The sequence below is a fragment of the Copadichromis virginalis genome, linkage group LG4 (genome assembly GCF_057382275.1).
Source record: "Copadichromis virginalis isolate Kocher_CV1m ecotype Utaka linkage group LG4, C_Virginalis_male_GT1.1, whole genome shotgun sequence".
Lineage (NCBI taxonomy): Eukaryota > Metazoa > Chordata > Actinopteri > Cichliformes > Cichlidae > Copadichromis > Copadichromis virginalis.
Window position 1 is genome coordinate 6185437 of NC_140621.1, and position 17423 is coordinate 6202859.

A 17423-nucleotide genomic window follows, 5' to 3' on the forward strand; every position below is an offset into this window, starting at 1 on the left:
CTGGTTCAGCTGGACACTGTTCACCTCTAATCGTGGCAATGTTGTGTAGGATCACACATGCCACAATGATGTCACATGCCCTTTCTGGGGTGACTCTGAGTCCACGAAGGCACTGGAACCGGGCCTTGAGCATTCCGATGGTCATCTCAACTCTGGCCCGTGTCCTGCAATGGGCCAGATTATAACGCTGCTGTGGGCCCGGTTCAGGGTCAGGGGTGAGCAAATAGGGTAGACATGGGTACCCCTTATCACCGAGCAGGTGGCCAGTGAACTCTCCTAGGACAGAAGAATACATGTCAGTGCAAACGTCCCTGTGGCAATTGGTCTCTGTATATTTCACAGTTACTTCGACCCACCATGTCCAAATCTGTTGCTCAGTGTACATTCTCGGAAGATCCGTGAGTCATGGACAGAGCCTGGCCACTTGGCTTCCACATTTGTGATGATGTTGGCAGCATCACATATGATCTACACAGTGCAGAGTACACATATTAGCATCCGTTACCATGATGCCATCACTTGTTGGTGTGAAATGCTACAGGGAATTATGTACCTGTACATTGATGCTGTGGAAAGACTTCCTGTTCACAAAGTCTCCTTCATTTGCTGAGGGTGCAATGATTGGGATGTGAGTGCCATCTATACAGCCAATCACGCCTGGGAACCCTGTAAATTTATGTACCATTTAAGTAGTAGTTCAAGTATCACCACATCATACATTACGTTTAGGTCCTCCTGATACCTGCAATTTTGTGGAATCCCTCTTTGATGAATCTTGTGGGTCTGTGACCGGGGAACACCACAAACGAGTGCAGGAGACGTTTCAGTGCTACTGTAACATTCCTGACTGCCCGACAGACTGTAGCCTTGGAAACGTGCTCAGCGTCACCGATATTGTACAGGAAGCTCCCGTTTGCAAAGAAACGGAGTGCGGTACAAAGAATATGTAATGGACTGAGCGCATGTCCGCGATGTGTCACATGCGTAATATATGGCCTGAGGATGCTATCCAAATAACTTATTGATTGTGCTGAGAAACGGTAACGTTCGCACAGGAAATCATCAGGTAATGATAAGATGTCCAGACGCGCTCGAATCACTCTCTCCCGGCGGAGAGCTCTGCGGAGAATTTGGGCTTCGATATCTACCGGCTCTTCAAGGAAGGGACACGCCATGTCTGAGACTTCCTACTGTCAGGTTTCCGACAAAGGGGCGGAGACAGTCAGGGTTAGTTGTGGTAAACCTGCTAGGGGGCAGGTTAGCTTCACGGCGTGTGTCGTCATAGTGACTCACTCAGGCTGCAGCTGAACTCGCTTTGTGAAACCGAAAACCCAGAGTTTTCGTTAACTCAGGGTATACTTACTCAGTTTTTCCACTAAACCGGCTTCCTGAAACAGGGCCCTGGTTTCTGTGGATTCCGGGACCCTTTGGAGCTACTTAGAGTGGCTGAGCTTCCGTCAATGCTGGATCGTGAGAATCTGCAAGTGTAGTCCGTGAGCTTAGATGTTTGAAAGTGTTTGTTTGCCACTGGTGAAAAGTTTCTAATGGCCGTTTCTGTGGTTTCCAGCAGGATCATTGACATGAGGGGACAAAGCAAGCAACACAGTATTTGGTAACAAAGGGAGCGGAAACAGATCACTATCACTGGGAGCAGACACTGCACGGACACACACACACACACACACACACACACACACACACACACACACGATTCAAGGATGAATATTCATACCAGAGAGTCCTGCATTTGGGTCCTACTCTGTGAGAGTTTATATTTTCAGAGAAATACTTTGAAAATGTGCAACCAGGTGAAGGTGTTCACCTAGGACCCGAAAGAGGAAGTGGTTAAACCACTTATTACAAAGTGTAGTAAAGTGGCAGCCATCACCGATGGGGAGATTGTAGTGAAAATAACATGTCTGATGAGTTTCTCCAAAGTCCGACTGTTAGCAGTCGGACGTACCGCCCACGGTACATTGGATGGTTTAGGGGACTAATTGGTTACGTACAAAAACTTATCAAAAAAGAAGCTAAACATGTTATATATATTTGGAAAGCTGAGATTCTCGTGATTCGAACGATGTAAAGCATTTCAAGATAGAATCAACATAGCAGGTACAATTAGTGTTTATGTCAGGCTGCCAACATCGAAAAAAAACAATAACAATAAGGTCTGTACTCACATATAAAGCACCTGTTAGTCCACTGGTTCATAATATTCCAACAAAAACGGTGTAGTTAGACTGCCAAGAGTCCAGGCAATCCAAATCAGTCCAATATTTAGTCTCTGAGACATTTATATGTTGATAAACATCCACTGAATGTAATAGTATTGTTTCAAAGTAGCCGGCGAATAATCCTATTTTCGGTGCTTCCTGAAGCATTAGCAGCTCTTGACATGTAAATATTCCGGGTATTTTGATCTCAAAATGGCCGCTGACCTCTGCACTTTCGATTGACACCTCATTTGAACCAATGGGTGCTTCACACAGGTGTGAACAAGCAGCGATAGCCAAACACAGCTGGTGGTCAGCGGTCTGGCCAGCCCCCCTTTGATGGGCAGTAACTTCTTCCAATTGTGGCAGAGTGTCAAAATGATTGGCGTATCAGATAGCCAATGATCTTTAAAGAAGATTGATATGCAGCTTAAGGGGGAGGACACTTGTTTTTCCCCTTTTATTTGCATGCGCAAAAGGTTTTTGTCACTCGTGCGCTTTTGCGTAAACTTTCATAGCGACGACAGCGTCTGTGTTCATACAGCATTTTGAGAGAACTTGCGACCAAAGGAGCTTTGTAAGTACAAAATGGCAAAGAGGAAAACTTACTTCTCACTGGAAGAAGTCCTCGAACAATGCACTCGGCGTGACAGTGATCAGTCGGAGGAAGATATTTCCGAAGAAGACAGTGATGTTTCCTTTGTTGACTCGGTAGCAGAGGATATTTTTTTGGATGGAGGAGACGCTACTCTCGACATGTAAGTGTTTATTATATCATACAATGATATTACTGTTTGTATGTGTGCCTTTGTGTGTGTGTGCGCGCCTTTGTGTGTGTGCGCGCGCCTGCTCCTCTGTGTGTTTGATGCGTTTTTACTAACTCCTGCTGTGTTTATATTGTTTGTTTGTGTGTGTGCATCTTTGTGTTTTGATTGTGTTCTTACTAACTCACGTCGTGTGTCTTTATATAATGTGTGTGTGTGTGTGTATATATATATATATATATATATATATATATATATATATATATATATATATATATATATATATATATATATATATATATATATATATATATATATATATATATATATATATGTATGAAGGCATGCCGGCTCGGACGTCGCCCGGATCAACAAGGTCCGCGTCAGGTGTTGAGGAACCAGGGCACCCTGACGAAAAGTGGGCTACTGGAACAAGAAGGCATCGGTGGGCAAGGGACGAAAACAGGGCGTTGTTGGAATGCTACTACGCAAGTAACCCCGGCGGAAGGGGCTACATGAATAGGATGAGGGACCTATGGATTCTTCGATACCCAACATCCACAATGACGGCGAAACAACTAGTAGCTCAGTGTTCCAACATTCGAAAGAAGGGACTGCTCTCACAGCTAGAGATTGACGAGGTACAACACAAATGCTACGGCAAGGAGGAGTCAGGACGCCAGGTCAGGGGGGAGATATCATCACCCCCACCCGAGATTGGGTACATAGCCCCAAGTGCGATAGGAGAAGGATCGTTGAGTGCGAGAGGAACTGACCTGAAAAATAGGATCATGGCCAAGCTTGAAACCTGGATCCCCCGTAGCCGGTTACCAAGATTACGTGAAGTACCCTCAGAAGGTCTGCTAGATGATGTTAATGCAGCACTACGGACAATACCTACAACCACGGTTACCGACACTAACAAGCTGATCTACAATACGGCAGCAGTGATCAGTGAGATGCTTGGCTACAAGTTGAACAGCCACAAGGGGCAGTACCCTCCATGGAGAAGGAGGCTAGAGGGCAAGATCAAAGTAGCACGGAGGGAGGTTAGCCAACTAACAGAGTTGCAGAAAGGTGCGACACATAAGGTGCCTAAGAAATACAGCAAGCTGTCCATACCTGAGGCCTTGGAAACTGCCAAGCAAAGACTCACAGCCTTGGCCAGCCGCTTGAGGAGGTACACCAGAGAGATAGAAGGCAGGAGAATAAACCAGCTGTTCTCCACAGAACCAGCAAAGGTGTACTCTCAGTGGCAAGGGAACAATAAGAGAACAGCACCACCAAGGCTGGAGACGGAGCAATACTGGAAGAGCATATGGGAGAAGGATGCAACCCATAACGGCAATGCTCAGTGGCTAGAGGATCTGAGGGCAGACCACAGCGACCTCCCTGAACAGGGTCCAGTAACCATCACAGTGGCAGATATCCAAGAAAGGGTCTCCAGTATGAAGAGTTGGACAGCACCAGGGCCCGACATGGTTCACGCCTACTGGCTGAAGAAGCTGACTGCACTCCACGAGCGTCTGGCAGCACAAATGAACCAGCTGCTAGTTAACGAGAGACACCCGGAATGGCTAACTGAAGGCCGGACGGTCCTGATCCCCAAGGACCCCAAGAAGGGACCGGTCCCCTCCAACTACCGACCAATAACCTGCCTCAGTACTACATGGAAGCTCCTGTCAGGCATCATATCGGCTAAGATGAACAGGCACATGGGTCAATACATGAGCGGGACACAGAAAGGAATTGGCAAGAATACCAGAGGTGCAAAACACCAGCTACTGGTAGACAGAACAATCAGCCGAGACTGCAAGACCAGACTGACCAACCTGTGCACTGCCTGGATTGATTACAAGAAGGCCTATGACTCAATGCCCCACAGCTGGATACTGGAATGCCTAGAATTGTACAAGATCAATGGGACCCTAAGAGCCTTCATCAGGAACTCAATGGGGATGTGGCGTACAACACTAGAGGCCAACTCCAAGCCCATAGCACAAGTTACCATCAAGTGCGGGATCTACCAAGGAGATGCTCTGTCCCCACTGCTGTTCTGCATAGGCCTGAACCCCCTCAGTGAGATCATTAACAAGACTGGCTACGGATACCGACTACGGAACGGAGCAGTTGTCAGCCACCTCCTGTACATGGATGACATCAAGCTGTATGCCAAGAGTGAACGAGACATCGATTCACTGATCCACACTACCAGGCTATACAGCAATGACATTGGAATGTCGTTCGGACTGGAGAAGTGTAGTCGGATGGTAACAAAGAGAGGGAAGGTAGTCAGAACTGAGGGGATTGAACTACCAGAAGGCAACATTGCAGACATAGAGGACAGTTACAAGTACCTGGGGATCCCGCAGGCAAATGGGAACCATGAAGAGGCCGCTAGAAAGGCTGCAACCACCAAGTACCTGCAGAGGGTCAGGCAAGTCCTGAGGAGTCAGCTGAATGGTAAGAACAAGATCCGGGCCATCAACACATACGCCCTGCCCGTGATCAGGTACCCTGCTGGGGTAATAGGCTGGCCAAAGGAGGAGATAGAAGCCACTGACATAAAGACAAGAAAGCTCCTGACCATGCATGGAGGGTTTCACCCCAAGTCCAGCACCCTGAGGCTGTACGCTAAGCGGAAGGAAGGGGGCCGGGGACTGGTGAGTGTCAGCACCACAGTCCAGGATGAGACAAGGAACATCCAAGAATACATTGGGAAGATGGCCCCAACTGACCGAGTGCTCAGTGAATACCTCAGGCAGCAGAAACCCAAGAAAGAGGAGGGAGACGAGGAACCATCATGGAAGGACAGGCCCCTGCACGGTATGTACCACCGGCAGATAGAGGAGGTGGCTGATATCCAGAAATCCTACCAGTGGCTGGACAAAGCTGGACTGAAAGACAGCACAGAGGCACTAATCATGGCAGCACAAGAACAAGCTCTGAGTACAAGATCCATAGAGGCTGGGGTCTATCACACCAGGCAAGACCCCAGGTGCAGGCTGTGTAAAGATGCCCCAGAGACAATCCAGCACATAACAGCAGGGTGCAAGATGCTAGCAGGCAAGGCATACATGGAACGCCATAACCAAGTGGCCGGCATAGTGTACAGGAACATCTGTGCCGAGTATAACCTAGAAGTCCCGAGGTCAAAATGGGAGATGCCCCCAAGGGTGGTGGAGAATGACCGAGCTAAGATCCTGTGGGACTTCCAGATACAGACGGACAAAATGGTGGTGGCTAACCAACCGGACATAGTGGTGGTAGACAAACAGAAGAAGACGGCCGTAGTGATCGATGTAGCGGTTCCGAATGACAGCAATATCAGGAAGAAGGAACACGAGAAGCTGGAGAAATACCAAGGGCTCAGAGAAGAGCTCGAGAGGATGTGGAGGGTGAAGGTAACGGTGGTCCCCGTGGTAATCGGAGCACTAGGTGCGGTGACTCCCAAGCTAGGCGAGTGGCTCCAGCAGATCCCGGGAATAACATCGGAGATCTCTGTCCAGAAGAGCGCAGTCCTGGGAACAGCTAAGATACTGCGCAGGACCCTCAAGCTCCCAGGCCTCTGGTAGAGGACCCGAGCCTGAAGGATAAACCGCCCGCAGGGGCGTGCTGGGTGTTTTTTTTATATATATATATATATATATATATATATATATATATATATATATATATATATATATATATATATATATATATATATATATATATATATATATATATATATATATATATATATATATATATATATATATTTATTGTGTGTGTTTTGAGGTGTTCCTGCTAACTTATATCGTTGTTGTTTTTTTGTATATCACAGACAATCATCAGAATCAGATGAACTATGGGAGCCAGCCAGTAAAAAGACAAGTACAGAGGAACACGATGACAGCATTTCGTCAGAAGAGGAGCCACATCCTTCCACTTTCCAAAGAGTTTCTGGAAGCAGAAGGCCAAGAGGGAGGGGGAGAGGAAGAGGGAGAACTGGCAGCAGTCAAGCTGAGATGCCAGCCAGTACATCTGAAGAGGGATGGAATGATACAGATGCTCCAGACATAATACCACCACAGCCCACCTTCAGGCCCATCAAATCACCAGGACCTCAGATCATACCTACAGCTTCATACACACTTTTACAGCTTTTTCAACTTTATTTCACAAACTCCATGTTGCTGACAATAATTAAAAACACAAATGACTTTGGATCAACATGCCACAAGCCCTCTAACCCATGGATTGACTTGACTTTACAGGACATGTATGCTTTTATGGCCATGGTGATTTATATGGGTCTGGTCAAACTCCCTGCAATCACTGATTACTGGCGAGGTAGTAAACTGTACAGCCTTCCATTCCCTAAAAAAATAATGTCTGGTAAGAAGTTTCAAAGGATCTGCCGCTCCCTTCACCTAAGCAGTTTGGAGGACAATGCTGCTAATGAGCAGAGAAGAGGTACGGCAGATTTTGACCGTCTCTGCAAAATAAAACCATTATACACGGAGATGAGGGAGGTCTGTAAAATAAACTATAACCCTGGCCAAGAAATTTCCATTGACGAGCGAATGGTTGCCTCCAAAGCACGTATTGGAATAAAGCAATACATGAAAAATAAGCCTGTTCGCTGGGGATACAAACTTTTTGTTTTGGCAGATTCGAGCAACGGATATACATGGGACTTTTTCGTGTATGAAGGGAAGCTGCAGGGAAACAGTGGCAAGGGACTAAGTTATGAATCCGTGATGGAGCTTATCGATACACGGTTGCTTGGCACAGGATACAAACTTTTTGTAGATGATTTTTATAGTAGTCCCTCCCTTTTCTGTGACCTCCTTCAGAAGAGGATCTGGGCATGTGGAACAATACGAACAAATAGAATTGGATTTCCAAAAACCAAAAAAAATTGCCTGGACTCTAAATCTCCCCGTGGCAGCATAAGATGGATCCGAAAGGACTCCCTTCTCTTCGTTCAGTGGCGAGACACAAGGGATGTGTTCCTGTGCTCAACCCTCCACACAGCCCATGCTGGGGACACTGTTCAAAGGAGAGTTAGAGATGCAGATGGACACTGGGTGCTGAAAGACATCTCTGTTCCACCAGCAGTGAAGGAGTATAATCGGTATGTATTTTATATTCAACAAACTATTATGTTATTTATTTTGTTTTTTGGAAATCCAATTTTGTTTGTTCTTGTTATTCAATTCTGTTTGTTCTTGTTTTTTCTGTCAATGCAGGTGCATGGGTGGGGTGGACCACTCCGATGCCTTGATAAACTACTATAAAGTCATCCACAAGACTCAGAGGTGGTATAAGACATTTTTTTATCATTTTCTGGACATTGCTGTTGTGAATGCCTTCCTGCTTCACAAGAGCATCACAAAGGGTAAAGGAGAGGTACCCATGCACCAAAAGGCTTTTCGGGAGACACTTATTGAGGAGCTGGCAGCGGCAGCTGGCAGCCTTGCTCCATCGCCCGCACCATCACCCTCTCCAAACAGAGCACATCACAAGCCTGTGCATATCAGTGGACACAGCACCACAGGTCGTCTGAGGTGCAGACACTGCCAGGCAAAGACACCAGTAAAGTGCTCCTCCTGTGATGTGCCTTTGTGCTTTTTGCCAAGTCGAGATTGTTATAAAGACTGGCATGATGCCAATGATCTCTAAAAAAATATAATTGTAAAAATACATTTGTGTGAAAAACTATATATATATTTATACACCCACAGATGCATATACATAATGTGTATATATAGTGAGTTTTAATGCCATAATACTTTTTTTTCCCTTTACATTTGTTTCGAAATTGAAAAAAAAAACACTACAAAATTACAGGAGCATAAACATTATACAAAGTATTGACAATAAATCTGGATGTAAGAATAGCTCTGAGTGTAACCTTTAATTAGAGACCAAAATTAGGACTGTACATAAAAGCATTCAAGAATTACAGCCTTTTATGTGTTGATTGTTACAAAGGGCCATTTGGAGTCTCCAAGTGGCCTTTTTTGGGTAGCGCCTATACATAGACCTAAATAAACTTGCATAGAACACTCATTTTCTAAGATATTGTTATCAAATTTGAATTGTGGCTTGGTAAGGCTTCATGCTTTGATCCTGTTGTGTTTTCCAGCTAATACCTCACAAGGTAGGCATCTGCATGCATTCCTTACAAAAAAAAACTTGGGCGGATTTTTTTTTCCTCTCTTTTTTAGTGTGTTCAAAGTTCTATTACTCAATAGCAGTATGACATAAAGTGATTCTGACACCTCAGGAACAAACTACAGATTGTCTCCTTTCAAAAGAGACCAAAACCATGCATATACTCCAAATGGTTCAAGAGCAGCATGCAATTTATTTTGGATATGCCTTTTTCACAAATTTTAGGCAAAATTTGTAGGACTGCTAAGGGGTTATATTTTCAGAGAAATACTTTGAAAATGTGCAACCAGGTGAAGGTGTTCACCTAGGACCCGAAAGAGGAAGTGGTTAAACCACTTATTACAAAGTGTAGTAAAGTGGCAGCCATCACCGATGGGGAGATTGTAGTGAAAATAACATGTCTGATGAGTTTCTCCAAAGTGGGGGTCTCCTATATAATTAAGGGGCATGAACTAAGAGATAAAGCTCCCCCTAAAGACAGACATCACTGCACGGACCCAGTTTTTCAAGGCACCTGCCCGTCTTTTTGCAGAAGACGTTCTTGTAAAAGCTCAGGATCTTTTACATCCCCTGGCTCCTGTGACTAACCTTAAGAGGAGCTCAACAAATGTGGGGCTTATAACAATAGAACGGGAGGTTAGAATTTGTGCAGCCATCAGAATTGATATTGCTTTAGGTTTTAGAAGCCATTAGTGTTTTTATGTATTTACAAGTAAAATCAATCATTTTTTTTCAAACAGATGCTAAATTGTGTCCAAAGAAAGGTTTGACCTGACTGTTTTGTTCCCCTGTTACGTTCTGGCTGCTACATGTTTTTCTTCTACCCCCCTCCCTCAGTGTTCGGCAGTGAGGAAGGAAACGAGTTCCTATTATTACACACAAAAAAAAAAAAAGTCAGTGGGAATATGGAAGTATTTTTGGTTTGTGTGTTGAGAATGTTTTAAAAAAAAAAAAAAAAAAATGGAATTCTAGATTAGAAATGGGAGGGGGGGGTTGAACAGCAGTTTAAAGGGTTTTCTAATGTGACGTATTTATATGAAAAGAATTGTAATAAGGAGTTGGAAATGCATACAGTGTTGTGTTTATGAAATGAAACTGAAAAGCATGGTTAATACAAACAGTCTTTAAAGAACCGTTAGATGCAGGCTGTGTAGCTATACCAGGGGTCGGCAACCTGCATGCGGCTCTTTAGTGTTTATACTGCGGCTCCGTGGTTTGGGAAAACTGTAAAAGTATTTAGCTGAAGTGTATTTTATTTGTGCTATTTCTTTTTTAACTTTTAGTTCTAAATGAGAAGATTATCATGATCTTGAAATTGAAAAATAAAATGATACTTTATTATTTTTCATCGCTCAAAATAATTAAATGATTTTTAAATAATTTTTCAGTCACACTCGCAGAAGCCGGTATATCTGCCGAAACGACGTGCATTTATCGTGACTTTCAGTATGGAGAAATGTAAAAAAAAAGAAAATTATCTGAAGAAGATTTAATGATGCCTGGGTAGATTTATTTGCATTTACTTCTGACGAGAGCGGCCTACCATGCCTAATTTGTGGATTGTCGAAACAAAAACCGCTCACACCTCACAGACGACAGCTTACAGTCCTACGTAAAGACGAAAGTGACATCGTACTGTCTGTCGACGCTGTGCGCAGAGGTTGAGCAGGAGTCCCATTGCAAACCACGGCATACCCAATGATGTTTGCATGAACATCCTTTTCAGCTTCTCTTTATTGACCACTTTTCACACATGCAGCTGGCTTTAGCTTTCCAGCACACAGCCCGACACATAACACAACAGCAGAGAACACAGACTTTAAGGCGGCGAGTCGTGATTGCGGATGACGCTCAGGTGCGACCACCTCTCCTGCAGCAGCACTGCAGGCCACGCCCCGCCATACACATTAACCAGGTAAAATAAATATTTATGCAGATATTTTGCGAATATTATTCATTTTTTTTAGGAGCATAGTGCTTTTCTCCAATTATTTTTAAAATTCAGGTCAAGGCTCTACACGCTCCGAAAGCCCAAAGGCGATATAAGGATCAGTTTTTGTTTGCTACATGGATAATTTAAGTTCAGCTTTTCAATTAATTTAAAAGAGACCTTCAACTGGATGTTTTTAATTTTTGTTATAATTTTTTTAAAGCATTCAAAATGTGTTCATTAGATAAATAAAATTTAATTTACTTTGTAGCCTTTCATGGATTTCATAAGCAACACACTATAGTTTTTTTATACAAAGCATAAAGGTAAAAACAAACAAACAAACAGTGTGCATTGTTATTCTTCATTTTAGATGTCAAAAAGTATTTGCGGCTCCCAGTGTTTTCTATTCCGTGCAAACCGGGTACAAATGGCTCTTTGGGTCTTAAAGGTTGCTGACCCTTGAGCTAGACAAATGTTACACAAGGACTACTTGGATGGGGAACCTGGTCAACATGAAACATTTGTGGGTGGGTGAGGGTTATGTTTTTGTGGCAGGATGAGAAGATGAAAAATGTTTGCAAAACAAGAATATCAGAAATAGAAATCAAGATCAAAAGGTTAATGTTTTATATTATTAAAGAGGCAGGTCTATCAAAATTATGCATGGAAAACATGCATTCAGTGATGTGTAGAAGTAGAAAAATTCCTACTGAATGTTATCTGTAATGTGAAAATATTTAAAAACAAATGCAATAATTATGCTTTGGATATAATTGAATTATGTTTTCTGTCCAGAAAGCTTTGACCTGACTTGCATTCCCCTAAAGAGGTCCAGGGGATGAGGGAAAACAACAAAAAGGTATCCAGGATGGAAGAGGAGACAGGGAAGCAAAATGGTTAAATTTGAGTTTCCTAAAATAAGCAAAAACAGACTGACAAGCCACTATCACCTTTTAAAGAAAGAAGGGGAAGGAAAAAAGGGGGGGGGAGGGAAGAAAAACCCTAAACAGACTCCTCTCCACAGAGCAGGCGCACTCAACCACCACACACACACAGGTCAAGACTCTCTAGCACGAGAGCTCGCCTTTCTCTGGCCTTAAGTACTCTTAATTGCTGATGGGAGTCAGCTGTATAAAACAAGGTGGCACCTAAGGCAGGAGAGATGGCAGGACACACCTACACGGGGACAATTTCAGGAGAGGGTCCTGCGAGGGCTGTAACACTATCTCCCATAAATACAAACCAGTAGTTTGTCACAGAAGGTCCTACACATTGCAGTAAGCAAACCAATTAATTATACCTGCAATCGTTGCACCACCAAATTGTAAATATGAAGTGGCAACCCCTAATCCTACCCCTACTCAAGTAAATTTAAGTAAATGTAAGTGTTTAAAAAAAAAAAAAAGGTACTTTTATTGCACCATGTTCACTCATGAGCTGCTGTAACATAAATTAAATGGCTGAATTGCCACCTCAGCATGCAGTCAAGAGTGTTGCTAATGACCTGCTAATTGTATTCAGGTGCAACTAGATTGTGTTTTCTGCAACATAAGAATGAAACAGTAAAAAAATGAAAATTCAAAAAATCATTTTTGTTAATGAAGGACTGAAATTGTTAAAGTGTGTGCTGTGGCAGACAGAAAACTTCGGACGTGGCTTCTACATTCTACACCAGCGGTCTCCAACCTTTTTTGCGCCACGGACCGGTTTATGCCCGACAGTATTTTCATGGACCGGCCTTTAAGGTGTCGCGGGTAAATACAATAAAATAAAAGTAGTACCGGTACCGAAAAAAATAAGATTTAATCATAACACACGTGAAAAGACCCAGGAAAACCGAGTTAACGATAAAAACAATAACAAAATAATGCTGAAAAACCAATAAAAACCATACATTTCACACCTGAGCCTCTACTCTCGTGGCCCGGTACCAAACGACTCACGGACCGGTACCGGTCAGAGACCCCGGGTCTCTGACCGGTTACTTAAAAAGTAACACAAAATTAGCTGCCTTTCCAGAAACTTAAGGTTTTGTGAGGGCACAAACACGTTTAGTCTTTCCCTCCTAGGCTTTAAGACTTGTGATTGGGCAACATTTTGTTTTTAGTGTTTACATGTGGAGATATTTTTTTCAAAACTGCATGCGTGGACAGGATTAAAAAAAACAAAAAACCCCCAGAAAATCTCAGTTTTTAAAAATACCCGTGTACGTGTGGACGTAGCCTAAAATAAACAGGCAGGATTAACGGAAGGATTGGGAACAGGTGGAAACACAGCTGGGACTAATCAAACCTAAAGACACAAGGGGCAGCAAAAGTAGATAGGCATCTGACATAGGCTCTGACTTAGTAAATGTAATTAGTACATCAGAAAGTATGGGTTCTACCTCTTTGCTTTCTGATGTTTTTTGTTTATTAGCAGCTATTTGCAGCTGCCCAGAGAAACTTTACATTTCCATCGACATCAGTTGAGAGCCACGCGCATCGAGATAAAACAATTTTGATTAAATAATGAATTGTAGAATAAATACTCCATTTGTAAATTCATTTTTGAATTCCACATTAAAAAAGTGATTTAAAAAAAAATGCTTTTTAAAAACCTCATTTCAAAAACCATTTTCAAATTTAAAAAACTGATTTTCAAAATGTTTTTCTAAATATCTCATTACAAAAACCATTTTTTAATTCCAACTTAAAAAGGCTATTTTTGAAAATGCTTTTTAAAAACCTCCATTTCAAAAAAAGTTTTCAAATTTCAATTTAAAAGACTGATTTTCAAAAGCCCCATTTCCACGCTCCACTTTGCGTGACCATTCCCCCCCGCCTGTCCCGTTTGCCATCAGAATTATTGTCTAAAGGCAAAGAAAGATGCCCAACGGATTTACTTTACCAAATGGACCATCCCGGCCTTGCCATATTGGTCTATTTGATTCACCTTTGCATTTATTGTTTATTTTATTTTCACAAACAGTATCCCACATTCTTGATTTACAACACTTGTTGTAATGACTAACTACTCCTGACATTTTGGAGATGTTAGCTCTTTATACAGTAAAGCTACAGTGGGATACAAATAATATCAGGCTGATCCTGCCATGATTTGTTCCCCCTGTCTAAATCACGGACAAACAGTGTCCTACAGTTTATGTTTTTAAACCCATTTTGCACAGAGGCATTTTTTGATTTGATTGCAATGTTGAATATTGATACACTGGGGGGGGAAAAGCAACTACACGTAAAATAATCACACCGTTACGCCTCTGCCTTTCTAAATGGAGTGACACTGCGTGTATATATGTAAGCTGTAAAACCTGAAGATAGTCAGATTAACAGAAACGGTATTTTGTCTCTATGGCTACGTTCACACTGCAGGTCTTAATGCTCAATTCTGATTCTTTTTGATCAAATCCGATTTTTTTTTTGTCTGCTTGTTCACACTACAAATAAAATGCGACAGCAAACGTGCTGTAGTGTGAACGGTTCACGGCCCTCAAAGCGACCCGCATGCGCAAAAGAAGACATCACGCACAACACGCTCTGTTTACGGAAGTAAAAATGGCGGCTACAGAGCGAGTAGGTGTTGTTGCAGCAGTTTGTCAATTTATGCAGTCATAACCGACAGAATGTTGACAAATTAATCAGAGAAAGGAGGACACTGAGAAAAAAGAGTCAGTGCTTTAACAATGGCCTTGTTTGGAGCAGTGGCTGCTACCTCCGTGCAGAGGTATATATGGACATGGAGTCAGAACCAGTAGTGGTGGGATTGGGATGTGAGAGGCTTCACTGACACGGAGTTCATCCACAATTTCAGGATGTCAAGACAAACACTTGAATATCTCTGTCAGCGCCTTTCAGCTAGAGTGCTTAGACAGGATACTCATCTCCGCCAATCCATACCTGTGAGCAACTGCGTTGGAGTCGGGCTGTATTGGCTGGCAACAGACGCATGTTATTAGACCATGTCAAACCTGTTCAGAGTTGCCAAATCCACAGTTTGTTCCACCGTCCATGAATTCTGCTTTGCAGTCCGCTATGTCCTCATGCCTGAGTACATTGTACGGGGCGATCGTGGCTGAAGAGTTGGCAGTTCGCCTTGTAATTTCTTAAATAGATAACTATCATATCTGATATCATATCTCACAGTACAATAATATTGAATGGGTTGCATTGTTGTATTTTGTCATGTTTCTCAGGTCTTTGTCTGAATTTCTACGAACATTATTGCTAAGGATTGTCTTATTGCATTGGAGTCACACTGGGTTAAATATGTACACTTGGGTTTTAAGGGGTATTTATTATTTTCTTCTTTTTTTGGGTTGTATGGAAGCCCCAAACGCAATTTCATTGTTCTTGACAATGACAATAAATAAATAAATACTAAATAATACTAAATACTAATCGGAAGGTTGCCGGTTCGAGCCCCGGCTTGGACAGTCTCAGTCGTTGTGTCCTTGGGCAAGACACTTCACCCGTTGCCTACTGGTGGTGGTCAGAGGGCCCGGTGGCGCCAGTGTCCGGCAGCCTCGCCTCTGTCAGTGCGCCCCAGGGTGGCTGTGGCTACAATAGCTTGCCATCACCAGTGTGTGAATGTGTGTGTGAATGGGTGGATGACTGGATATGTAAAGCGCTTTGGGGTCCTTAAGGACTAGTAAAGCGCTATATAAATACAGGCCATTTACCATTTACATTAAATGGCCTCAAGGAGATGACCCGATACAAGTTATTGAAGGCTTCAGACAGCGATGGGTGTGCCGCAGCAATAGATGAGTCACATTCCCATCACTGCTCCTGAGGACAATCACTGTAATTATTTTAACTGCAAAGGCTGGCACTCTGTCATCCTTCAGGGCGTCGTCGACCATCAATTCTGGCAAGCATACTATGATCTGTTAATTATGAAAAATTGAAAGGAAAAAAAAAACGTGCATTTGAATGGCTCAAATGTATATACAGAGCTGGACAAAAAGTAGTCGCCTAAAGAATTATGCAAGTAACCGTTTGATCATAAGTGTGATGAACATTTTGTGTTGTTTTCCTTCAGTCTCTCTGTTTTCTCCTAATTACCCACATCTTTCCTGCTTCCAGTAATCGGTATCCCTATGTATTTAAACTCACTTTACTTGTATTGGTTTTTTTATGTAACAAATTTTTAAATGATTACTATTACATAAATGAGTGATCCTTTATAAATTGTCATAAGTAATCAACTGTTGCTCAATGTAGTAGTGAACTGTTACTTTTACAAGTAAAACTACTCTTAAAAGTTAAAACTTATACTACCCACCTCACAATTTCATATATTTTATTAAAATATATTGCATTTTCTGGCACCCATACCCAGACCAAAAAGTATTGTTTGACTGATGGCCCGTAATATAAAGACTTGTTTTGGACTTTACGTTTCGCAATTTTGCCTTTAAGTTATGAATTTATTTTGCTGTTTACATATGTCCTGATAATTATCCTTATTGCTGTTTTAGAGAAGAGCAGTGCTTCAAAGGATACTTGCAGATTCCTGTCAGAATCTGCAGATTTACAGCAGAAAAAAAATGTTCACGTTTCTCAAACGTCGTCTTCCCAACAGTTTCACAGCAGAGTGAAGCTGACCCCCCACCCACTTGAAACGTAAAGGCAAATAGGCGGAGCGGTTAGTGCTACGTTTGTGCTGATTTGTGCAGGTAAAATTAGCGTTTGTGCTGCTACGGTTTCCGAGATATTAAAAGTTATATTTTTTGCTGATGACATCACCATCCCCCCCAGACTGCTCCAAAACGGGCCAAAATGGTCTACTTTTTTAGTGCTACGTTTGTGCAGATTTGTGCAGGTAAAATTAGCGTTTGTGCTGCTACAGTTTCCGAGATATTAAACTTTATTTTATAGGTCATTCAAAGGTCACCATCCCCCCAGACTGCTCCAAAACAAACCAAAATGGTCTACTTTTTTTAGTGCTACGTTTGTGCAGATTTGTGCAGGTAAAATTAGCGTTTGTGCTGCTACAGTATCTGAGATATAATGATTTTAATTATTACGGCCTACACTGTATAACACCAGTGTCTGTGGCAGTGAGTTTCAGCAGCTGTGGAGTTTTGCACTTTTTCTAGGCTTGCTGCATATTAACTTTTATTAGTTTACACTTTAGTAACACAATTTATTCAGCGGAAAGGTCGATATTTCTTTTGTTACTAGTGCAGAAATGTACACAAGGTAGGCTAAAGTTTTTATTTTTTCTGTGGCAAAACTGAGTTTCATGTGAAGTGATTCACGTATACCTAAATTATTATTATTTTTTACATACCCAGTTGGCCTCTATTATTTTGTTTTGAATTATATATGTTCATTATTATTAATG